Raw genomic sequence first — 27,176 nt, 5'->3', positions numbered from 1 at the left:
CCACACACCCATGATACTGCATCCAGCTGTCTATTAACAATATCACTGGATTTAAGCCCCTGGTAAGCATGAAAAAAATATGACTCACTGTAAGGCTGTGTCATTTAGGGGACACATTATCACTGTGAACTACAGGCAACATGGAAGCCACATATTTGGTTGAAAAGCAGTGCCCCGCAGAAATGATGATGCATTTTGAGGCCGGTTTCTGTGCTCTTGATGGATGATACAGAAACACCAGTTAAGGACCATTACTGTGTGAAGCCAATTTTCCACAAGAGCTTTGACATTGAGATCACAGTATGAACTCCAATACAATCCAGAGGCTGTGTGACAGAGAGGTACAACTTAAAACACCACGGATGGCAGAGTCCCCGCATGGCCTCCGGCAGCTGACGCGCTCCACTTGCGCAAGGGAGTTAAATCCGTGAGGCAGAAATGCTGAGCAATGTTTGCATTAACAAGGTTTAATGCATTAGCCCACGAACAGGTTAATATGCATTCGCAGACTGGAAAATGGATTCATCCCTTATTCTGTGCTAAAACGTGAAATTAAAAGCTCAGCTGCACAAGCACACAGCACGGAAACAAAGAAAGTTACACAACTGCTGTGGTACGAAGATAGAGCTGGTGTAGCAGGTTAAAAGTGCACTAAATGTACAACTAACGGAAATATATTGAAATTACTGTAAATAAGTTAGTATTTAGTTCAGAATGCCTTTCAGCAGAAGATGAAGGAAGTAAATAAAATAATATAATAGCCCATATTGATATTCTATACATTTAAATTCTGTATCAAACGGGCAGTGCAGTGGTTAGCAAGCTGCAAGAAGGCTCTGGGTGAGCTGTCTAGGGTGAGCCCTGCCTCTCATCCTAAGGCAGCTGCAACAGTCCATGTGACCCTGAAGTGGGTAAGTGGAAGACGTGGGTGGGTGGGTGGATAAAAAAGTAAAAATGATGCAGTCATGCTTTGACAACTTTTCAGCGACATATCTGACAAACTACTCAGCAGCTTATCATACAGACGCTCATTCGCACCTCTTTCTGCTCACATGTGGTACTACTCTGCTACATGTGCAGCAGGCAGTCCCGACACTGTTGTAATTATAAACAGTATAAAAGATGGATGCAGCCACTGTGACCTCACCCACAGGTTATTGAAGTCCTCTTCTAAAGCCTTGGGCAGGCTTGGGCAAGCCTTGTGACAGCCGGGATGTGGCTATGACAGTGAAATTAAGGAAATGTTCATTGGTTTAGTTTCCAGGTAACTAAATGCTGACCAATGAGCATACTCTGCATAATGCGCTTGTCTGACTCTAACAATGATCATAATTCATTTTTCCAGGACGCCCCCCCCCCCCCCCCCCCCCCCCCCCAGAACGCTGAATTGGATAAAGGAACAAAAGTTGTATGTACATTTTCATTATTCAGGTATATCGATGAAGCCAAATGGCACAAATCAACTAGTCAAACTACAGGATGCCTTAAACACGTGGATAACCTCTAGCTTCGTACTACTAAATTAATCCATCCATCCATCCATTCGCTTCCGCTTATCCTTTTCAGGGTCGCGAGGGGCGCTGGAGCCTATAGGGCGAGAGGCAGGGTACACCCTGGACAGGTCGCCAGTCTGTCACAGGGCCAACACACAGGGACAGACAACCATTCGCACTCACATTCATTCGCACATTCACACCTAGTGACAATTTGGATTATCCAATTAACTACTAAATTAAAAAAAAAAAATCAGGGTTAATACATTTCGTCCTTAAAATCTTAGAAACATAGTGTCTAACCAGATACCGGTATTACCTTGGCCTCCATTAACATTTTTGACCAGGATATGTCCTTCAGTGCACGCAGTAAACTAATATGTCAGACTGCTTACTTATATCACTAAAATGTGAAACATCCCGTGTCAGAGTGATGCTGAAAAAGGAGTTCATGCATTTGTTCCTTCTAATTCATTGTAATTCATTACCAGGCTGCTTTAAAATCTCTCTGAAAAGCTTCACTTAATCCAAAATGCTGCAATGAGAGTAGTGACATTGACATTTCTCCCATATTAGCTTCTCCTCTTTGGCTCTTTGTAAGTGATTAGAAGGATTCTAAATTCATTTCTGCAGTCAACAAAGTGTTGAATCATCAGGCACTTCACTCTCAGGCTGCTGGTTTACTTGTGGGGCCTGCAGTTTCTGAAAGTAGGATGGGAGGCAGAGAATTCAGCTTTCAGGCCTCTCTTCAGTGGGAGCAGACAGAAACCTCTCTGCACTTTTCAGATGAGGTTTAAAACTTTTCTTTTTCACAAAGTGTGTATTTAGGGCTCGATCAGGTAATCAGTAACCAGGCCCTGTAGAGAACCAGCTCCAGCAGTTCAGTTCCTTTTGTGGCAGCACGAGGTGGTGGAGAGTAATAAGGAAAAGTGCAAGAAACCAATGATGTCACACTCAAACCTGACAGCAGCACCCTGGGAATTTCACCCAGAGAATATCGAGTTTGAAACAATTGTCAAGAAGGCACTTAGGCCCGTTGTACTTGAGACAGAGGTTCAGTGTAAAACAAACAATTTATTGACAACCTTTTAAAATATATCACATAAAAGAACAATCGATTGTACACATACTGTAAAAGTCAGAGCTGTGGCTTACCAGTGAGTGAATGGGAAGCCAGATGAGGACAGGGCCTGAAAAACCAGTACACATGTGCAATTCACTGTCACACACACTCACACTGTTGTGCAACTTAAACCAGGGGTGCATAAATAATCACAGCACACGGAAGGTCACAAAAAGTCAATGCAAAATGGACACAAAAAGATGCAAAAAAGGCAAAGCAGCAGCACTTCTGTAAACGCAGCCCAAAAAGCAGTAATGGCCCAACTATAAAGCTATCACTCAGGCCAAGATTCCCTGTAATGCATCAAAAAATTAGCATTTACAGCAAAAAGATTAATAAATTAATAAAGACTTTAACTGATCAAGCACACACATCCATACATATGCAATAATACTAAGTGCAATAATCCTTTCTGTCATCGTTGTATTTTTACTCAGTTGTATATAGTATTTGTATTCTATTTTTATCTTATTGTATATTTATTTTATTTTATTCTACTGTATATAGTATTTCATTTTATTCTATTCTGTACAGTTGTGTACTGTATTTATTCTTATTGTATTCTAATTTTTGCCTCATAACTTTTGCACTGTCCACTTCCTGCTGTGACAAAACAAATTTCCCACGTGTGGGACTAATAAAGGTTATCTTATCTTATCTTATCTTATTATGACAGAGGCAATGCTAAGATCATAACAAATCATAACAAAGGGGCCAAAGGAGGCTTCTGCACCTGGAGCTATAAACACAATGTTTGCTACCAAGTAAAGTAACAAATGTATGGCACAAAATCAAAACATGTCTGTGACTCTTACCTGTAACAGCAAGGGAAGTCAGGTGAGCGAAAGGCGCAGCTGAGCATCTGCACAGACAGCATGCTAACCCTAAGTTAGCCAGAATCCAAATATATATATATCTATAAATATATATATTTATGCAGGTTTAAGACTAATCCAGGTCCATATATTTGAAAAAGAAAAGATATTTTTTAAAGATGACCTGTCCAAGAACTAAAACACCGACAGCATCAAAAGCAAAGCAATCCACTGCATTGAGTCTGTTCTCTTGACTAAACTGGGTGACAGCATTTGGTTGTAATGTTTGTATTAGTGTCACAGTTTCTCAGGTTGCTCTGCAGCAGCTCTTTGTTTCAGGGAGTCTGCTCATCAACCAGTGAACACTGCAGGGCCTATTTGGGTAGAGAGTATCCAAGAGTGATAAGCCAGGATGGTTGAATATAGCCACAGAAACCAGTTCGCTTTACTCCAAAATGGGAATCCCAGAGCGAGAGACAGCCTGTCAGGTCCATCAGCGCCGGGTTAATCCCACAGAAGAGACGGCATTTTTATTGGCCTGTGTCTCACTCCAGTGCCAAGACCAGCAGTCTAATAAGTCAGTGATGCCTCCTTTTTTTCTCTCCAGATTTGAGGCCTACTTTCACTTACAGCTCTCCTTTTTTTCTGACCTCAGGTAGAAACTTTCATAGAAAGTTTTCTATGAAATGAAGTCTTTTTTGTCCAAGGCTGATGAAAGACGGTGGCACAACATATATTAGCCCCTCAGCCTCCTGCAGCTCTCATTTAAAAAGTAGTAGATGCATAATATCCTCACAAGGGCCTTTCATTATATTATTAAGAAAAATGTTGTCAATCTGTGCTGTCAAATGCATTCAAAGGGTTATAATCCACTTTTTCATGCTCAAACTTGCCTTCAACCATCTCTATTTTAAAGCATGTCAGTTAGCAACAGCTTATATTGCCAAGTATGCCTTTCAACCTGCCCCCACCCCGGTGCTCAGTATATGTGAAAGCATTTATTCGGTACCCTGTGGTCCAGCTGAAAGAGATCTGCTTGCTGTCTTTCCTCCACAAAGGTCTGAAAACCTTTTCAATGTCGAAAAGAAACGCGCAAACATGCCTGATTTTCCAATGAGCTAAACACATGCAAATTGGACTTCATAATGTTTAACAGCTGGTACTTTCATTCGCAGCTAATGTTGACTAATTAGCCAGTCAGTTAGTAGCTAAAGCACAGGCAGCACCTACCTGGAGCACCAGTGATCACCACCCACCTTCACATCTCATTACATGAACAGAATCAGCGTGTAAATGGCAGGTAAGTGCTCAACAGCAATAAGCAATCCGACAAACCTTTTGTGGCTGATACAGTGGAATATTGCTCTCTCCCTCTCTGGTGACTGTTTCATGGAGTCAGCAGTGTGGGTGACAAAGAATCTAATGAATGAACTGAACAGTTTGCAGCTGAACGGGATCTTTAAAAAAACAGGTCTGTTCCCTTAAAAAGGTCATAATCAATATACTGACAAATAACTAAGTGGAACCAGCGTGACAGGAGTTAACCTGCAGCAAATGATCACCCAGTTCGACAGCTTCCCTCAACTCTAAATGACTTTACAGAATTTTGAGCTGACTTTTTAGGTTTCCAGCCTGCAGTAGTCTTTTTAATAACTCTCAATCCACTATTGCATCCTTTTTTTTTTTGTCCACAACAGGGTTTTGGTTTTTCTTATGTACACTACATGAGTCAGCACTTAAGCAGGGGTTATGCTCTGCTACAGCATGAATACAGACACCTTCATTCTTTAGTGATCTGTTATTATACACTCTATGTTCAAAGAAAGTTCGTTTGAAAGTCTCATGGGTAGTTCGTGCACTAGTGTCATGTCTCCGTGAACTAGTCAGTGGAGTCACATGGTCATCTGCGCACTGCTTGATAAGGAAATTTGGGTTATCTGGACCCAAATTTCCCCCATGGACTTGTGGACATGGAAACTAACATGCCTCTTAAGAGCAAACTGACACCATTAATAACAAGAAAGCTAACATTAACCTCCTTAAATAGGCATGAAATATACAGCGATATACAAATGTTTTATCTGTACTTTAGCTGGAACTGTCCATACCCACACTCATGCATACAGACAATATTTTTAGAGTCACTGTCAATGACGCATAACGAAATGTTAATAATATGCTATATTTTCTCCTTCGTAACCAAGTAGATAATGCCAAATTCTTAGCATTTCTCAAATGTACGCATGTTGTTACAAGAACAAATGTGGTTGCATCTGAGAGTCACAGGGAGTGCAAAGAGGTCGAGAAGATTAAGAAACGGAGTGAACTGAACATGCTGAAAGCTTTTCACAGGGATTGTTGACAACAGAACGCGAAATAGGAGATAATGCAGTTTCTCCTTTCAACAACATTGAAAAGAACACACCATTCAGCCACATAGGGTCAAATAGGCACTTTTAGTGGTCCATCTTTTTGTATCTCAAAATGGGAAACATGTCAGCAATATCTGTGGCTGCATAATAAAGTAGACTAGTGCACCTTGCACTCTCCCTTTCAAATTTCTACTTTCCTTGATGCCATGATGTTTTCCATCGAGGTCGATGAAAAGTGTTTTGGAAAAGACAAAGGTTGTTTTTTTTTTTACTGTCTTTTGACTATCTGATTGCAACCCAAGGAGATGTTGGTGGAAATATTACAAAATTCCTTCTAGTTGGTACTCAGATATTTAGTTCATGAGAAACTAGGAACAAAAATGCCTCCAGCCATGCCTGTCACCACTGCAGATGCAGAGAAAAGTCAGCCTCACTGGTGTAATGGTTAACACAATTGCCTGTGAAAAAGATCAAGACCAAAAGGACACAGGGTTAAGGGGTCGCAATCTGGCATACTCCAAGTGCCAGTCCCAAGCAAGCCCAGATAAACAGGAAGGTTGCATCCAGCATAAAATCTGTGCCAAATCAAACAGGAAACAAGGAAGTCACAGAATGTACCTCGTTTTATTGTCAAGTTGTTCCCATTGCAAGAGAAATAGAACAATCCAGTAATAAACAGCAGCTGTTTTCCCACATCCCAAATGTTTCACAACCTGTGAAACAGTCATCGTTGAATAAAGACATTAAAAGACTTTTCTGACAGAATCCATTCAGCAACATGAACAATATTATTGTTCACTCTTGACGATAACCAGAACTCTCAGTTCCTGTAAAGAGTTGCACAACATGTTCTGTGACTATTAGCAGTAAGGCTTCTAGGACAGCAGGGCCAAGTGTGAACTGCAATTAAGACAATGCAGCAGTCTGTACTGTTGAAGCCAGTTCTGTTGAACATTTAAATACGAGTCAGTGCAGACTTTGCAAAGAGAAACTTAAATTTTTTGGAAGAAGTCTACATCTTCTTGTGGTATCTGATCAATACTGGTTAATAGCTGGATAAGATAATCAATCATTGTTGCGTTTTTAGGCCTTGTCTATCTTGTGGTTGAAATGCTTTATTTTACACTCTAAAATCTTCCAGTGCTGCCTTAATGGATTTTTAATAGGTATTTCAGAGGATCGAGGAAAGGTTGTACTGGTCTTGCTTGAGTCACAGTGAACAGATGGTATCCCAGGCAGGAAAAAAAGAGGAGAAATCAAAGAGTTTATTGATCCAGCAGCTTAATTAAACAAGACTGGGCCTCAGTACTTGGCCCATATCATGACTCAGCTTCACAGCACCTGGCATGAACCTTAACTTAGTGACAGAACACAAAGGCGGAAACATATAAGGAACCAGGACATAATAAAACCTTTCTTGACACCCATAATCATATACACACACACATATGCACACACAGTTTAAGCACTTACGCAGCTATAAGCCCAGGAGAGAACCTGAAGAGGGAGAAGCAAGGCACAGGAGGGGGAGTGACAATAGCTTTACAACCCCCCTAAACAATTATGGAATCTGTTCTCTGTAACCTGCCTACCCAGTTTTTACCTGTGTGTTGCTTTTCTGCAGTACTTCTTGTTGATTTTGTAACTCGATTTCCCTTCGAAAATGTTTACAAGAAGTCGGTACAGAAAGAGCCAAAAACGTCCAAACACGCTCTGTAAATTCTTGACAGCATTCTCCTAAAGTAGCTGTAATTGTCAGCCATGTTTGGAGACAACTTTTCCCACTAAATATGTTAATAGCGCACTTTTGAAGTAAGGCAGTCTTCCGAAATAGTGCACAGACTCGTGGCCGCCCACACCTGAGCAGGCCAATATCAAGCCTGGGCTCTATTCCGGTGGGCTGTCGGAGGGAGACTGATGGAGGCTGGCAGACAGGCGTTTAGGGAGGAGTCCGTCTGTTCCACGGTGTGGCAGAGCCAGCCACCATCCATCTCCATTATACACATCCACATGCCACTGGGCAGGGGACAACTCCTCCGAGAATGACCAGAGTGGAGGAGGGGGGTGTAGGGGAGGCGGGATGGGTGCAGAGGAGGAGGGAGGGAGCGAGTGACTGTCAAACTGTTATGCTGCTGTTCCCGGCCCGTGCTCCTCTTCAGCTTATCCATGTTGCGCTTGTGTAAATCACTGATGGAGGAAGAGGAGCCGTCAGAGGATGGACATGATGTGAATTCATTCTTCATGGCAGGCACAGCACGCTGTCACCTTTCTATATCAGCTTTTTTATTGATTCCTGTTTCATCTAGTTCAGAGGAGACACGTTTTATTTATTCATCCATTCTTTACCAGCTTATCTTTGATGGGACCCAGGTGATTTCAACCAAATGTGGACAGACTATAAAGCAGATTATTTTTTTAAGATCTTAAATAGTTTTGTAAAGCTATTATGACTCACATTTTGCAGATATCCAGATATAAAAACAGATATTGTTTCAGTCAGAGGAGTCAGAGGAACAAAGATTGCTAGAGAGCACAGAGCATGACAAACCCAAAATGCCCACACTGACATGGATCACTAAGCCAGCATTGTGGACTGTCAAAACAAAGCAGAACAAAAGAACCTGCAACAGGTTCTCTCTGGCTATGTTCCTCTGATGTGTAAATGTCCACATCATTTCAAAGATTTTAATAAGCTCAGACATTAATGACTGGCTAGAAATATGGTTGCCATGGGAACAGCAGCCAGAAGGACCACTCCGACATGGGAATTATCAATCGCATTGATCAAGTTTAACTGGACAACTGAACAAGACTAATTATGGAAAAGCTCATTGAAAACTGCCTCTTTACTGTACGCTGGGCTCTATAGCTTTGACCACACAGTGAGCTCAGTGTTTACTCAGTTAGCTTTCTATGCTCGCGTTCCCTCTTCATTTCCAGGGGAGTGAAGGTGAAGTTTTCAGCTCACCTAAAAACTGTCCCAAACCACAGATACCGCCTTTTTTTTTTCCTACCTGACAGCCAGCTGGCCAATTAATGTGTCTGCATGGGTGCTCTCTGGGTTCTCCAGCTTCCCTCCATAGTCCATTATGCTATAGCCACACTAGGGAAAACATTGGTCGGAAATTGTAATACAATCAAAAATAATTGAGACACCGTGGGACGAACATATGATGTTGTTGCCTTTGCAACAGTTGCTTCGAAGTTGGGGATCAGGTGTGCGATCACTCACAGTCAGATGCCGTCGCCAAAGTGATAAAGTGATAAGAGCAATAGAAAATGGTCTGCTATCAGTTTGAGACTGAACAGAATCAAACTGGTAATTATATGATGAATCAGCGAAAATTGCAGTTTCACAGTGTGGTGGGGTGTGGTTAGTGATGCCGCTGCAGGGTAGGCGAATGCACCTGCAGGGCATCCGCAATCACGCCTCACTGGATTAAAAGACTGAACTTGGTCCGGTGGTGTTGTTGTTGTAGTTTTGAGCTGTGAGAGGGGAGCTGCAGCTGTGGTTTGTACAGCAACCGTGTCTGCCATTGTAATAAATAATGCTGAAAAGCACTGAAATGTCGGTGGGTCTGCCGTGGGTTCTTCACACTAAGCATTTTACATTAAAATGAAATCATATTAACTGCTCACGTTCAGAGTCCAACCAGAACCTCACTGAAACAGAAGTTCATCCACATACACTGAACAAAAATATAAACGCAACACTTTTGTTTTTGCTCCCATTCCCCATGGGATGGACGTAGAGACCTAAAATTCATTCCAGATACACAATATAACCATCCCTCCCAAACAGTGGTCACAAATCAGTCCAAATGTGTGGTAGTGGGCACATCTGCTATATTGAGATAATCCATCCCACCTCACAGGTGTGCCACATCAGGATGCTGATCTGACATCATGAGTAGTGCACAGGTGTACCTCAGACTGCCCACAACAAAAGGCCACCCTGGAATGTGCAGTTTTGTCTCACAGCAAAATGCCACAGATGCCACAAGCAATGAGGGAGCGTGCAATTGGCATGCTGACAGCAGGAATGTCAACCAGATCTGTCGCCCGTGCATTGAATGTTCATTTCTCAACCATAAGCCGTCTCCACAGGCGTTTCAGAGAATATGGCAGCACATCCAACCGGCCTCACAACCGCAGACCTCGTGTAACCACACCAGCCCAGGACCTCCACATCCAGCAGGTTCACCTCCAAGATCGTCTGAGACCAGCCACCCAGACAGCTGCTGGAACAATTGGTTTGCACAACCAAACAATTTCTGCACAAACTGTCAGAAACCGTCTCAGGGACGCTCAACTGCATGCCCGTCGTCCTCATCAGGGTCTTGACCTGACTCCAGCTCGTCGCCGTAACAGACTTGTGTGGGCAAATGCTCACATTCGATGGCGTCTGGCACGTTGGAGAGGTGTGCGCTTCACGGATGAATCATGGTTCACATTGTTCAGGGCAGATGGCAGCTGAGAATGTCCCAGTTCTTGCATGGCCAGCATACTCACCGGACATGTCACCCATTGAGCATGTTCGGGATGTGCTTGACCTGCGTATACGACAGCGTGTACCAGTTCCCACGAATATCCAACAACCTCGCACAGCCATTGAAGTGGAGTGGACCAACATTCCACAGGCCACAATTGACAATCTGATAGACTCCATGCGACGATGTGTTGCACTGCATGAGGCAAATGGTGGTCACACCAGATACTGACCGGTTCTGGGTCCCCAGACCCCCAATAGCGCAAAAAACTGCACATTCCAGGGTGGCCTTTTGTTGTGGGCAGTCTGAGGTACACCTGTGCACTACTCATGATGTCAGATCAGCATCCTGATGTGGCACACCTGTGAGGTGGGATGGATTATCTCAATATAGCAGATGTGCCCACTACCACACATTTGGACTGATTTGTGACCACTGTTTGGGAGGGATGGTTATATTGTGTATCTGGAATGAATTTTAGGTCTCTACGTCCATCCCATGGGGAATGGGAGCAAAAACAAAAGTGTTGCATTTATATTTTTGTTCAGTGTATATTGACATAGTTGCTGCAGTAGGACAATTTAACTGCAAAAATAACATCATCACTAAATTATAATAAAACAAAGAATAAAGGAAAGAACTGGAATAAAACAAACTGGCAAACTCTGGATGACTAGTTGGTCCCTGCATCCTCTTGCATCAAATCAGGAAGCATGAGCCCAACTGTCTTGCTGTGTTGCTGTGTAGACACAGGTTTATCTGTGATAAAGATAACTTTTCCACAGTGTGACTCTTCATGCAATTTGTTCATTACTGCGGTGTGATGAGCCAGAAACAGTGATTGTGCCGTCTCTTGGAGCCATTTTACATATGCACAACTGTTGCATATGTAAAACTTATTTTCAAATATTATGTTGCTGATACTTTGTGTCCAGCATTTGGGTGACCTTTGAAATTGCAATTTAGGCTCTCGTCCCTATTCATCAGGATAGCAGCTTCAAAGGAACAGCTCTAGCTGCTAAGAAAATTGCCTGTTTCAAAAGGATCTTTGGTTAACCCACAAACAGGAGATCAAGGTGGAATGATTGGCTAAACACTGGACAAGAAGCTCAAAGAATTTCCCACTTTTTTCCAAATTACCAAACCCTTACCAGTGAAAGTGTCACGCTGAGAGTCCCTTTTGACAGTATGTTGGTATTTGTGTGGGCGTTTTCCCCCCCTAGCTTTTAAAATAACATGATACCTCCCAAACGGTGGTCCTTGCCTGAAGAAGCACTGATTACTGCAAAGCACATGTTCGTGATAAGAACAAGCTTGAGAGAACTGCTACCCTATGTCTGACAATTGCTTTTGGAGGGTGCGATTTAGCTAAGAGTCTGATGCAATTCTGTCTTTGGAGCGATACAAAGGCAATCAATCCTACCATCTCACCTTCCATCCTTTTATTCTCGATACAGATTACATCAGTATGAGAGATAGATTCCCTCCCAGACACAGGTGAAGACTGGCTGATGTTAAAAGTGGAGGCATGCCACCCGGTGTGTAATCACTGTTTTAACCTCCCTCTCAGTCATTTATCATAGTCAATACGCTGAGGCATGGGGATGTAATCCGCGGGTCTCGTCCACTCCTCACAGTCTCACCCATACATGCAAACTGTGGGCCGGGAGACAAGCAGCTAATCAGGGAGCCTACAGTGGAAAAAGCTGCCAACCTGGAAAAAGAGTCTTTATTTAAATAAGAAGTGATTTTAAAAGTCAGGATTAATTTCAGTGAGTTTGAAGGGCCAAGCCTAGCTGGAGGTTGGACATGTCTTCAGCCCATGAATATTTCATGTTCTTTTTTTTTTGTCCTTAGAAACAATAATTTACTGTTTAAACATCGCGTTTGTTTCTTCAGCCACAGGACACATCCTCTAGCATTTAAAACATCTAAAGAGAGCAAACTGGTTTTAACCTCAAGGTTAAATCAGGATTTATTTCTTGAAAGTGTGTTATCCTATTTAAAGGTTCCTGCAAATTTGTTTTGCTTTCATGGGAAACATAATTAAACCCTGAACTATGCACATGTACTTGTTTTATTTTTTGGGTGTTGGTATTGGCCAAGCGGGTAAGTAATGTTAAATTATTTATTTGGTTATTTTATTTAGCTTTTATTTACATTTTAAAGCATCTTTAGTTTAATTAACTCTAATTCTGCAGTCCCACAGTCCTGGAGAGTGATCCATGATTGGGCAGCTCTCCTTCTGTGTGAACCTGGCATACTGATAGTAAAAGATTATGTTTGGTAAGGATTTAAAATAATATCTTATATTTTGTGCAGTAAAACTCAAGCGGATATTCTGGTAATGTGTTCATACATTTTTTTATTGTTGTGTTAGTACAACTGCATATATATTTCTAAACATTTATGAAATCTGTCAGCGCTGTGATACAGGTTCTTTGTGTGTCTTTGTATGTGTGCTTTCTTTTTTCCTACACAAACTAAGGTACATTAGTGATTACGTGACCACTGCAAGGGAGAGATGTTTTTCTGAATAAACTCCAAGGTTGCTTTTTTTGTTACTGTAGTACATTAGCTGGGCCTATTTTTTTTATAACAGACTAAAATGAAAGCATTAAATCCAGAAAAATACACAAACATAAAAAAGTACAGAAAAAAATCTAAAGGTTAACATTTGTTTGTTTTGACTTTTCTGTATTTTAGTATTTATAAATTTTCTTGTCACAGTTTCTTTGTATTTGAGAGAGATGTATACATTAACAGCCCACAGACATGAGCTGTGGTCAAAGCTTATGAAGCTTACTTACATTGTTTACATGGCATGTGTGTCTGAAGTGAAAAAACAAGAGCTGAATTACATGAAAACTCACAAAAACTGTATGTATCAAATATGATACACAAGGCGTTAAAGAATTAACAAAGTGGTCACTCGCTGGATTTAACAAATCAAGTAGGTAAGAGCTTTCTATTGGATAATCACTACCATGATTAATAAGTTTTAGCTGGCAACAATAAACAATAGGGTTTTTAAGTCTTGCTGATGGAGTAACTTCTCATTTCTAAAGGCACACTTTGTGGTTGTAGAAAGGTAGTGACTCCATTTCAGAAGGGTCAAATCATTGACCTCCATCAAGCAAAGAAAACAACAAAGCAGAGTGCTGAAACTACTAGAATTTGGTCAAGATCTGTCGAGGAGAGTGATGAAGCATCGTCTTGGATAAAATACTTAAATTATTGTAATCAGTGCAAAAATTCAACGGTAGAGCTCATGGCTGGGTTTAATAGTGGAAGTAGGAGCATTTCCACATAGACAGTGCATGTTCAAATGATGTGTGGTCTCTAAGAAAACTTTCATGCTTCACGTATTCATGTATGGTAAAGATTTGACTCTTGAGCAGTGAAAAAGGGTCATGTGGCCTGATGAGCTCAGATTTATGCCATTTTAGTGTGATGGGCACATCAGGGTAGAAAGTGAGGTGGATGGATTGACCCACCTGTGCCCTACCATACAAGCCTGTGAGGGCAGTGTTATTATCTGTGCTTGCTTCAGTGGGTAAGATCAAGGTTTAGTAACATTATATCCAAAAAAAAAAGACTCATCCATCATCAATACAAGATTTTGGCATTAATCAAAACTACGCTTATCAAAACAATGCTCCAGCAAATGTGGGCCAAATCTAAATGTAGCCCACAGAAATATTAGAGTGGGAGACCTTTTCTTTTTTTTCTTTTTTTGGCCAGTTCGTGTATATTTTGTAAGTTTGTAAGTGTTTTTTGAGCAAAATTGATAAAACTGCATATTTTAACTCTGTAAATAAGACTTTTTGTTTATATAACTGGGACGAGCACGACACAGGCTTCAGTTTCCGTGTTTATTCAGGATTTTCAGCTGCGGATTATCAGCTTGTATTAAGAAGCTCACACTGTTTGAGGCAGCATTTGTAATATTAAAGAGTTTGTACTTGTTTGGTGCTGCAAGCACTGAGGTCCAGTGAGAAGAGAAAGGAAAAGAAGAAAAAAACTGGTGAAACAATTTTCTCCAGATGGGGATTTACATAATGTCATCCAAAATATTCCACAATGCATTTATAATAATGTTCAATCTTCACTCTGATGCTCCACAAGGCCCATTTCCTCCTCAGTCACTTTTGATTTCCATCATATTTCTCTGCAGTATTGAAACCAGAAACTTATTAGCTACTTTAAATCTAGAGGACCCGGGTTCAAGAACCTGTGACCCCACAAAAGCTCGGCACTGATGCTGCTCCATATAATTCGGTTTGGCTCCTGAAGTTATCGTTTATGATTTATTTTCATTAAGCACAGAGCTGCTGTTGTGCGATTCATTTCTCCATGATAAACAGTGACTGCGAGATGAGCCGCAGCTTTATAAAATAGCACAAGTATGAAAAACGCTGTCTTCACCCCCCACCCCTACCAACAGTTGTAAAGTATGAAGTGCATTAGTGAGATAACGCCTCTATTACTTTTAACAATATTGCTCTTCCTCAGTGGCAATCCCTTGTTGGTTGTTAGTTCCACCTATCAACTTCAGGGGAGGACAATTTCAAAAGGAACTCATATCAGAGCCAAGGAGTCGGCCATTAGAGGAGAAACAACACATTAGCCTTGCTGTGTTTGACGGCTCCGTCCGTCGATTTAGAATGACAGTGTGAAATTAGACTAAATTTGGAGCGGACCTTCAGAGTTCAACCTCAGGATAGCAGCCGCAGGTTTTTATTTCCTTACGTCTCTGCATTTATTGAAAATGTTTGTCCTGGCCTCTTTACAGTCCTATCGTCTACTGAAACTGTGGCATTGTGGGTAGCTGAATACAGAACACTTTTTTAAAAACTTTGACATTAACTGCATTGGCTTTCTCATTGAATTCTTTTTAGTACTTTACCGGCATTTATTGTGCACTAGATTTTTACATTTAACGAAGATAAATTACATCTCCGTAAATAAATCTCTGAATTAATAACAAATATATAAAATATAACGACCCATTTGTAGCTGTTTAGAGTGACCGGAGCAAAACAAAATGATAAAAGACATAACTGCTGGCCCAGCAGTTATTTTAGGAGGAAGACTCAGCGTGAATACATCAGAGCTTTTATATCCTACATGAAGCGCTGTGGATTTGTTGTTTCTCTACGCCATCTTGTATTACGCTTGTCTGTTTTCTGTACTGTTTTGAAAATGTGCATGTGAGGATGGATGACCCACTTACTGCAAATCAGATCCAAGTACAGATGCAAATAAAGTAACCTCAACCTGAACCCTGAACCTGTGTATGTATGATTGCTTCTTGTGTTGTATTTTCTATGGGGACTTAAGGGGAATTTAATCTCATTTCCAGCTCCATGCTTTTATTCTTGGACTCTACTAGCACAGCTTTATGTGATCCATAGTTAAAAATATTCCTTATTTATCTTATAGTGGGCTTTGGTAGAGCTGCTCAGTTTATCCTGTCTGATTTTTCTGTGCTCCCTTTAAGCCTTATTTGATTGGCTGTCTGTCATAAAAACACAAGGTTTGAAGAGCAAGTGGGTGGGACTACTGTGCACCCCCTTCCAGATTAAAAAAATACACTAAAAGTGTAAAAATTCTTTAGAGCTGTCTGACTATTCAGCTCACAGTTAAAAGCAGCTTTCACTGTAACAGTATATGCATACTGTTACTGTTATTTATTTTTTATTTTTTTTTAGGTCTTTAGGTCACGAGCAGTTGTCCAAGCATTTCACTACATATCGTACTGTGTATGACTGTGTACGTGACAAATAAAATTTGAATTTGAATTTGAATTTGCAATACAAACGTACAAAGGTCGTGAGATAGATCACCTATTCTTTATATCTTGGTAGGAAAACTGGAAATAAGTGTATTCTTTTAGTCAAGTTATCTTGTCATTTCTTTAAGTAGTCTTCAGGAATAGTTCTCCAGGCTTCTTGAAGGACATTCAAAGCTCTTCTTTGAATGGTTCTGCCTTTTGTTCTGTTCTCTGTCAACACGATCCTACACTGCTTCAATTTTGTCGAGGTCTGGGCTCTGGGGAGGCCAATCCATGACTGATAGTGTCATAATATGCCATTTTCAGCTAAAAGTTGTTTATGAATCACTTTGTTGGTGCAAAAAATGCTAATAACCTGTGTTGTCTTTGGTGACAATGAAAACAAATTATGTGTTTTTGTGAAAGGCTGCTAGTAACAAACTCCCTTAAGATACAATTTAAATGTATTGTTTGCTTAGTTGTCTGTTACGTGTAGACACATAACTGACGCATCCACTGAGTTGGACATATTTTCATGTGTGGGTGATTCATAGATGAGTGTTGAGTGGCTTAACAAACACAGGAAAAACATTCCTCTGAAAACAGTCTAGTACGAGGACTGAAGAGTGAAGAAATGAGGAGTGGCTCAAGAATTTTGCACAGTACTATACTTTATATAAAATAAGCATATGAGCATCAGCTGCCTGACTGTTAAGTGTTAAGTCAGGTGTTTTGTATACTGACACTATGTAGTGCTGAAAGTCATAGTTTCCTTTAGTAAATTAGTGATGACAGTAAAATGGTAAGCAGTACTTCCTGCATCCAAAACTCTACCTACATGGTCCCCAGCTGAGGCCTTTGGCAACTTACTATAGACCTCTGGGAAATAAGAGAGGAGGCCAAGCAAACACTGCTGTGTTCAAAGTCAAAATAAAAGCACAGTCACACAGAAATGACATAATAAAATCAACTGTTTCCAAACAAAATAGGGCTTTAATGCACAGACTAGTCATTATGTCACTCAAACCATATGCTGCGTTGTTTATTTCCCAAGCTTTTTAATTAGAGCTCCAACAATATGTTTGCAATAAGGTAACAGCTCCACTGCTATAGAAGTTCAAACATGCTAAAATCTTTGTAAGGCCGGGTATCAAACCTCTCTGATCCCTTTCTGCGTTCTCCGTATCACTATATCCAGCTGTGAGAGACTTCTTTACTTTCACCATCCGCAAACATCAAAATGCTGGATGACTGTGCAAACGGGATTTGATTGAGATAAGTTTGTTTGGCCCCAAGGGTGCCTACAGGGAACACAATACAGTTTATTCACAGCTTTCAGAGATAGCAAGGACATTGCCGACATCAAAAAGTTTCACCCATTTATAGTTTTAAGGCTAAACCTCTGGTTTCAGTTTTACATACGGAGTAAAGGGATTACACAGTTCCTTTAAAAGAGTAATAAAATAGAATAACAGATCAGATTCATCCTTGTTAGCAGTTAAGCTTTTTTTTTTTTCTTTTTTTTTTTTCTCTTTCTTTTTTCCTTTTTCTTCTTTTTTTCTCTTTCTTTTTTCCTTTTTCTTCTCTTTTTTTTCTTTTTTCTTCTTCTTTTTCTCTCTCTTTTTTCTTCTTCTCTTTTCCTCTTCTTCTTTTCTTCTTTTTTTTCTTTTTGATTTAAAAGACACCTTGTGTAACTAAGTGGTTTTGACAAAAGTGCATTATTGTTTAGATTAGGGGTCTCAAACTCGTGGCCCGTGGGCCATTTGCGGCCCGCATATTGATGTGAAGAAATATTTTTTAAAAATTATTATACGAAAAATGATTTAATACGACGGCAGAGTGTTACAGGCATGGCCCTTTAAGACTGTGGCCTCATGGGTGGTGTAGTCCGTGCAGCAGGGAGAACGTGTGGGACCGCCCCTCCCGCTGTGTGAGCATGAGGGAGGGAGAAAAAGGAAAGTGGAAAAGTAGGAGCTGTCACGGAGCAGAAACGGGAGCTGGAAGCATGTAAATATAATAATAACCACTGACGAGCCCAGCTGTAAGTAAGCTGTTAAGACTTGACTGTACGCTGTGTTCCTGTTTTCCTCCGAAACAATAAAGTTCTGCTGGAGCAGCCTTTCAGCGCCTCTCTCTGTCTCTCGCTAGCAAAGCTGACCCAGACAGTAAAGCTCATTCGTGGCTACGAGCCCCACACGGACCCGACGTTTTCGCCAGAGTTTACTTACCGCGGTTCGGAGCCGCCGACCTGGCCGAGGTAACGAGAGTGCAAACATGTTGAGGGCTGTGTTAGTTCAGCAACAGATTTATTTGGAAAGAAAACTATTTTCACTTGCAGTTGAAAACGCTTGCACGCTTATACCTGCATTTTTATTTTATTAAATACAAACAAAATTGTAGCAAAAGTGCTTCACGTGTCTGAAAGAGCTGTTTATTTGGTAGTTCAATGAAACTACTGTACTACACTGTACTGCTGAGTGACTGTCTGCTGCTGTCAAATGCATTTCATTGCAATGTTGACCCTGTGCTAACTTGTGTACTGCAACTGGCAGTATCTATGATTTTGAATGTGCAATGATTGTGTCACTGTGTTTGCTTATGTAGTTGTAGCTTTGCTTTGGGCTACTTCTGTCTATGATCATTTCTTTTTTTCTTTTTTTCTTTTTTATTTTTTTTGCCTGTCCTGTTTGGCTCTTTTGCCATCAGAATTGTTGTCTAAAGGCAAAGAAAGATGCCCAACGGATTTACTTTACCAAATTGACCATCCCAGCCTTGCCATAATGGTCCATTTGATTCACCTTTTATTGTTTATTTTATTTTCACTTACTGAATACGGGACAGACTTGACTGGGGGAAAGAAGGGGAGAAAGAAAGAGGGAAAGAGAAACAGCTGAGAAGAAAAGCAGCAGAAAAAGAAAAAAAAGAAGAAGAAAAGAAAAAAAATGCATATATCAATCACCTGGGTCACCTGCTGAGAAAGAAAAAAGAAAACAAGCAGAAGAGAACAAGAGTAATAGAATAAACAACATCACAATGATATATGGGAATATGACAGTAAATACTAAATATTAAACATTATTGTGCTGTCATGGTCCGTGGTCCTGTGTCTGTGGAATGCGTGATGCTCGGGTAGCCACACCCCCGGGCTGGGCCATCACCAGCACACTTGCTCTCCATCCCGGTGATTACACGGAGATCCACTTAATCCGGCGCTGACGGATGCTCCACGCCAGTCCGTAGTCATCCCCACAGTGGTAACCAGACTTCCACGAAAAGTGTGCATTCTCTCCTGCTTGGAACTTTGTTTAACCTGCCTACTTCTGTCCAGGTTTCTACTCGGCGTCTGCTACCTGCCTGTCCTCCGGCTCAACTGGATCTCGCGGTGCTCACCTGGCCCACTCGCCATTCCACGGACTTCCTGCCCCCACGGACTGCCACACTTCCCTCCCGAGCTCCCACGGTTCCGTTCTATCGTAAGGCCCTACTCTAACTCAGTCCTGATATGTTCTCCCCGCTTCCTGGCTCCCTAGTAATCATCTCCCCTTTCTATTGCAGCCCCCCGCCGTCCCGATCCCGGCTTCCTCGTGTCATTGTTTCCCCGGATTTTTAGTTTCTGTTTTGCTCTCTACTTTCCCCGGGTCGCCTTTCGTTGTTTTATTAAAGTGTCTTTTTGTTAGCTCGGAGTCTGCGCCTGGATCCTTTCGTGCCCGCGCACCACGGCGCATGACATGTGCAGCACATAAGATCAACAGAACACAGTGTGCTTTGAGGTAGGAGCCAAAAAGGGTGTAGTTTGTGGGTGTGATCACCCGTGTGTACACCTGTGAGCATGGACGCGTTTGTTTTTTGTTTTTTAAAAGGTTCCTTCATGTAATGATCTGCTAGAGGGTGTGGGGGGGGCCACAGCCCCGTCCTCCAGGGCATGAAGCAGGTATGGAGGAGATCAAAACTCCAGACATCCAGAGGCCCCCAGAACACAAGAGACCAAGGAAGACCAACAGAGGGGCAGCCGCGCCACTGTCCCAGAAAGAGCTGAGGAGAGTCCCAGATGAGGGCTCACTCAGCAGCCGCGGAGCAGAAGCCAGGGGGAGTTGCAGTGACGCGCCCGTGAGCTCCGCCGGCAGCCAGCCGTGCCTGAGTGACCGGGCCCCAGGCCGAGAGGCCGGGGGCACCCCACCTCCGAAGTGGCCCGAGCAAGCCCCAGGCTCCAGGCCCCAATAAGCGGCCGCCAAGGAGTGAGCCGGTGTGTACCTGGACGCCCATCCCCGGACACAAAGAACCACCAATGCACCGATGTCTGAGGGAGTCCGCCACTGGCAGGGGAAGTGGTGGTAGGGGGAGATAGGCCTCCATACCTTGGAGGGCCTAAGATGTCCCCAGAGAGGTGGCGCCTGACACCCAACCTGACATATAGACACAGACCATACAGGCATACACATATACAAACATCCATTCCCACCCTCATGCTCTCATATACACTTACTCCACACTCAACCAACGTGGAGACAGACATAAAGAGACGCTGTACACACGATCACACTCCCCAAGCGTACTCTAAGCCCCGGGTCTAGGTACCCTTGCCCCTGGAGGGGGGGAACTGCACCCAGACCCAGGTGGTGTTACCCTTTTCCATGCGGTGGGGGGAGGCAGACCGCCCCGACTCCGCAGCAGCAGGGAGGCCCCACACTCCAGACTGCAGTCGGACGGCCAACTCCTCCTCCTAGCCCCCCCGCTCCAGCAGGTCGCAGAGAATGGGGGTGAGAGAAGACTCCAAACCTCCCTCCACCCGCTCATTGTAGTGTTGATGCATGTGTGTTCTAAGGTGCATTTAAAACCCAGGAGGGCATGGAGCTACCTGCCAGAGAGCAGCAGGTAAGCGCATGGTCCCTCCTGCTGGCCCTCAATGTCTACGTGTATTTAACATTGAGAGGTGGGCAAGGACGCCAGGGGTGGGGTGTACACCCTGATGGTACTTTGGATTCCGTGTATCGTGCCCACCCCCAAGATCCTATATGTATGTGTAATGAGAGTGTGAGTAATGTGAATGTCTAAGTTGTGGGATAAAATTGAGGCAGAGGCAGCCAGAAGGGGACGGGGGGGGCCTCCTCTGCACCCTGGTGACATACCCCTACTCCAAGGTCCTGCATGTGTGGGTGGTTGTGGTGGAGCGGGAAGAGGGAGGCAGCTGGAGATGGGGAGGGAAGGAAGGGAGGGGCAAGTGACCCCTCTCTGGGGCCAGCTCCCCCGCTGCCCCAGTAGGCACCCCCATACTCCGCGACCCACCAGGGAAAGGGGGCCCAGGCCCATCCAGACCGGGGCCCAGCACAGCAGCGCCCCCCAGCCCCACAGAGCCCAGAACAGTCCACCCAACCCCACCACAGAGAAAACTGCACCCACCCCACCATCCACTCTTCTTCCAGACTACATAAGACAATAAACACCCAGGCTGAGATCTTCCTCCACCTCTCCTGTATCTCCCCCTCCTGTAGAGAGAGCCCCTGAGGAGAGGAAAGCTCCTGCAAGATGTGACAATCTTCCCCACCAGTTGAAGAGCCCCCCAGGTGGCTCGATGCACCGGCGGCACCCTGCTCCAGGGCTGGGCCCCCATGCACCCACCCGCCCACAACCCCGGCAACACACCAACCAGGACCCAAGCCCCCGAGGCCCGGCCCGGGCCCCAGCCCAGAGACGGAGCGCCCCCAGAACCTCACGCCCATCCCGGACCCACCCAGGGGCAGCCAGGCTACCAGGTCAGTAACCCACGTCCGTCAGCACAGACCCTCCCCTAGTCCCGCTGCACGCAGCCGCGAGGAAACAGTCACCTGAGAGCCAACAGAGCCCCTAACCGGACATGACCGCTAGCCCGGGTTGAGCCCCCCAAGGAAAATGCCTCCGGGGAACCCCCCGACGCCCTAAGCCTGTCCCTACCCCCACACCAATCACAACAGTGAAGGCGGGACCAAACTATGACCCCCCACCCCCACTAGGTGATGGAGCTGATCAAAGGAGCCCAGAGCAATTGATCTGATGTGGTGGCAGAGGCTGTATCAAGACCAATGTAATCTAATAGATAATTTCTATATTGGTTAGAATTAAGATTATTTTTATTTTTCCAGTTCATGAGGACTGTTTTCTTGGCTATGCATAGGGCAGTGAAAACCATATGGGCAATATTCTTTTCTGAAGTGACATTATCTAAGCTGCCCAACAAACACACTAAGGGGGAAGTTGGAATGTTACATTTCAGACACTTCGATAAGTCTTCACATATCTCGCGCCAAAACTTCTGAACTGGTGGACAGAACCAAAGAGCGTGGATATAATTGTCCGGTGAATTGGTTTGGCAGTGTGAGCAGTTGTTGGTAGACGTAAAGCCCATCTTGAACATCCGATGACCTGTATAGTGCACTCTATGTAATTGTCACGATCTGGTACAGGGATTCAAACGCAGAGCGGTAAGGTATCTCCAAGGTGTAGTTTATTTACAGTGCCAGTGCAATATATGTACAGTGAAGGGATCCAAAACTCCAGGAGAATCACAGGGTAACTCGCTCACGTCTTCTTCGCTCACACTCACACACGTTCAGCAGCAGGGAGGTCGCAGGTCCCGGGGGGGGGGAGATCTGAGGCAGACGAGAAGGCAGGTCACCAACTAATCACAAATCACGAATATGAAGCACAAGAGCTGTGAGAACACTAACGTTAGGGGTACAATCATCCAGCGACGAGAGGATCTGTGTTCCAGCCTCAAATAGTGTTCCCGGTGATGATGGGTGAGTGTTGTCAGGTGTGTGTGTGGGCCAAGGGCGGGAGCCCACAGTGAGCTCCGCCCAGGCAGAGAGGGAGAGAACAGAAACAGCAATTGTAGCCCTGTGGGGCCGACCGGGCAGGCACGGAGACCATGACAGTAATATTTTGTATTGAATTAATTGAAGACTGGGATTTCTAATTAGATGAAAGGTTTTTAAGCAAATCTGAGACCAGAAGTTTAGGTCTAAGTTAACTGATAAATCCGCTTCCCATTTTGCAATAGGAAGTGATATTGATTCATCTGTTTTAGAAAGCATTCTGTATATTTTGGATAGTAATTTGGGGGTTTTAAGAGTAAGACAGCTACTTTGGTAGGATTTAAACATAAATAAATAGTTTTTATTTAAAGTCAAAAACCTGCAAAACTTCAAATTGAGCAGAATTACACAAGAAAAATATAGCAGACCTAGCAACCCTGGTTTTCTGAATTAATGTTTAGTTACAAAAATGTTGTCAGCATTGATTTTCTCCCTTCTACATAATTAAAACACTTTTGTTTGTTAATTGGATCATTGGGAGAAAATGGATGGATGGATAAAATAGACTTTGTGGCTAATCAGCAATAATCAGTTTTATCATACGTGGTGCAACAAGTCAAATGCTGAAATTTAACCAAACTTGTATGTGTATATATATACTTCCTCTGTAGTGTCATCAGTATTATAAGTAGCGAACCTAACTGCAGCACCAACTGTACACTTAGTGTTACAAGAGATTCAGATTTCTTTAAGTGTACGAGTTTCTCATCTTATTAAAAATAGCTTTGATGTCTGCATTCACACAGTATTTACTTGGCTTTTTTAAAATTGGTAAAATTGAATCTACATGCCATTATGTACTCAATGTCAAGCAGGAATAACTTGCCATGATGTGTGAAGGGTTTTATTCACAGTGGTGCTGCTAATATGTAAAAATCTTCTGGTGTAAAGACAAATACGAATTTCTATACCTTGTGCAAAGATAAGCTTTAACAGGAATCGGCTCTTTTGCACCTCAGCCATATGCATCTGTGGCAAGAGAGGAGTTTTGGTAAGTGACAGTAGAGCGGATACCCTGGGTCATGAGCTATTATTGTATTTTTGTGTAAAATTGCTGCATCAATGAGGGCAGGTAGGTTGGGAGTGGAGTGGCTTACTAAATATGTTCCAGCATTTCTGATATCCAAGTGTGTTTTTGCCTTGTTTCTTTTGACCATGGCGATGGTGGTGACAAACAGAGATGGAAACTGTGCAGATGGATGGTTGGATCGTGAAAATGTTTTATAGTCTATAAGAACTATGTAGTTATTGGACAAAAGAAGTGAACTTCTGCAGGTAAAACTGTTAGTATTTGCACTTTGTACCGGCGTCTTAAAGAGATCAATGCAAATAGATTTTAAAAAACAAGTAATGTTGCATGCAAAGATCAATTTAAAATTAACAATGAATTGATCCTGCTTTGTAAAGTAGCCCATGCCCGATAGAGGTTCTTTCTGTGAGTCATAGACTAGATAGATTAAAACTAAATTAATGAGCCACACTGTGCACGGGGTAAAATTATGATGATGAACACTGGGTGTGTAGTTTATTTTAAGACAATCAACATACCCCCCTCCTGCTACCATAAATCCTGACTAGTGCGCCCAATGTGTATTAATTTGCAGGCAGAAAAAAAAGACCATAAGAAGTACTGTCATGGACTCTCGTGGTCTTTTTTTTTTTCTTACACAGTAGTGCTCAGCTCTTGCAATGACTGAGCAGAAATTAAACTTGCTTATAGTGTTCAACCATCCACTCTGTTCACACTGCAAGTGAATCAAATCAAAGATCAGATTCTTAAGTCAGCCAGTATACACTATTTGTGTGTTCAGATAGCACCATCTGATAATACTATGGAATACACTTTATTAACTATGAATTTGACGTTGTAATTTTGTGTTGCATTGCAGTGACACGAAAGACTTTGAAATCTATTGTAAGCATCATGAGACATTTCTAGACAAATTTCTTTGTCTAAAAATGTCTCATAATCTTTACTGACTTATGTTTGGCTGGTTGTATTATCCCAGCCCTCCCACATCCATATATAGTTGAGAGAATAAGTTAAAAAGAGGTTAAAAAAATTGACACCTTTTTTCATTTTGAGGTTTTACATATAAGGACATCATCAACAAGTGATCGTTTCCTTAACAAGGTTCAAGTAAACACAACCTGACATATAGTGCACCATGTCATTATTAATTTATTAAAAATCTATAGAAAATGCTCATGATTCAATAGTAGAACCATTGTTTAGATCAGCAACATGAATATGAGTACATCAGGCTCTCACATGAGCTTCTTTTCAACGCTGCTTCAGTTCATTGAGGCCTTCAGTTATGCACAGCTCTCTTAGAGTCCTACAATAACATTTCAATCAGATTATTGTTTGAACTTCTACTGGGCCATTGCAGGACTTTGATTTTTCCTTTTTCAGCCATTCTGTTGTCGGTTTGCTGCAAACTGGCCAAACCTATGCTTTTATAGAGCTGATCAAACTTGCTAATGATCAGTTAATCAAGTGTATTTGATTAGCAGCACCTGCCTTCTAGTTAACCTCCTAATGCTTATGGAAGCAGTAAGGGTGCACTTAGTTTTCCATATAACAACATTCTTGCATTTTGGCTTAATTATTGTCTTAAAACTCTTTATAAAGCTAGAATGTAGATGGGTTACAAAGCAGTGTGCATGTGAAGCAGCTTAAATGAATTTATTTATCTACCTTGAGTTTACCAGGAAGTGAGACCAAAATCTCTTTTACAATCGAGCGAACAATCACATGCTTCCTTTACAGATTTCCTGATGATACCTTTAAATTAACCATAGATAAAGTTGTGTTTAGGCTTTAAATCTTCCTGCAAGGTAAGTTTTCCCAGATCTGTCAATGAGTCAACTAAATCAGGTGAAAGAATGCCAACATCCTTACAGGATGTGAATATACTGATGTTAAACATTCAGTGCATTCATTTGAAATAAAAAAATTAATGTATAAGGTGAATACTGAACATCGAAAATGGGGCTAGGTAAAAGTTAAGGAATCACCACATATCTATTTTTTTTATTCTTAAGTAGGATTAATACCCATTCTTCAGGTGTGTAATTCCTCTGTGAAATATAACAGTATTTCCTTTCCCTTGAGGACGTCCTTATTCTTAAATCACCGACTGATTGATCCCGTTTTCTCATTAACACCACTCCGGCAAAATCATTCAAGGACTCTCATACTCTTGTTTCACTGGGTACTGCAGCTAACTTTACCAGACACTTGCCTAAAAAATACTTTTTAATGTCTCACAGGTGAAGAACTTCTGAGTAGATCAAGAGTCCTGCAGACCACAAGCTCTGTCTGTCCAAAGTCCTTTGGCAATACCTATTATCCTGGTTTCATCAGGTCAAAAGTTATTCTGCAGATCAAAACAAACTTTGAAGTCTCAGATGGTCTTTTGATGTTATGAAAAAGAAATCAGGATGACCGAAGGTTAACCACTCAGGTCTTTAAACCAATGGTTAAGAAGGAAAAGAAGCACACAAGTTTTTTTTAGCATGATACTGGAAACATACTATGGCTCACTTTGTTGCTTATTATTTCATGGAAACACGTCAAGAGTCTGTCATCCCCAGGGAAAAAAAGAAACTCAACTTAAATAAAAGGACAGCTGAAGGTTGTCACTAGAGATGGCTGCTTTGTTAGATTTCTTGAAAGCAAAGTACAAATTTCTTTGGGTTAGCAATTTTGCATCAGAAATGTAGTATAATGGTATGGTATAATAGTATCAAGCAGTGGAAATGAATCCCTTCACTTTTCAAGCCTATAGGAGAACCCAGGTTGGCCACAATGTCAATGTTAAAGTGAAAAACATGTGTTCTAGAACCAAGTTTGTCTAGTCTGTGCTACTACAGATATTTGGAGGGCTTATTTTCGGCTAAAGACTAGAATTATCTTTGCAGTTGTGTACCTGTGCCAACAAGTCAAGTCACAGTTTGTATCTGGCTCGGTCTCGTTTTTAGGGAAGACTGTTTGGTTGGAAGATTATTAAAAAAACGTCTCTGTTGCTGAGTTATGGTGTTAAATAATGATCAAAATAGGTTTTATGAAAATCTTTAAGATGCACAGGCACAGTGAAGGCAGACTCTATTGCAGATTTTTGTATCAAATGCTCTTGTTATTACTGAATGATGAACACAAATTTGTATTGATAGGTCAGTAATTAGTTCATCCTTGAATCAAAGTGGGTGAAAATTCATTGACAAGTTTCTCAAGAAGCTCAAGTGAGTAGGAT

The 27,176-nt window shown here is 42.2% G+C and overlaps 2 long non-coding RNA genes across 2 annotated transcripts in view; one reads left to right on the top strand and one right to left on the bottom strand.

Moving 5' to 3' along the window:
- The window catches only part of LOC143414949 (uncharacterized), an 89,533-nt gene that overhangs the window by 41,330 nt on the left and 21,027 nt on the right, over positions 1–27,176 (bottom strand). The gene's annotated exons all lie outside the window — the stretch shown is intronic.
- On the top strand, positions 19,251–19,791 carry LOC112430360 (uncharacterized). The gene is made up of 3 exons (XR_003022022.2): positions 19,251–19,323; positions 19,398–19,542; positions 19,625–19,791. It is a non-coding gene; the product is annotated as an uncharacterized LOC112430360 (long non-coding RNA).

This window comes from Maylandia zebra, linkage group LG23 (assembly GCF_041146795.1).
Source record: "Maylandia zebra isolate NMK-2024a linkage group LG23, Mzebra_GT3a, whole genome shotgun sequence".
NCBI lineage: Eukaryota > Metazoa > Chordata > Actinopteri > Cichliformes > Cichlidae > Maylandia > Maylandia zebra.
The sequence above is the reverse complement of the archived record's forward strand: the minus strand, read 5'-3'. Positions and strand labels throughout refer to the sequence as shown.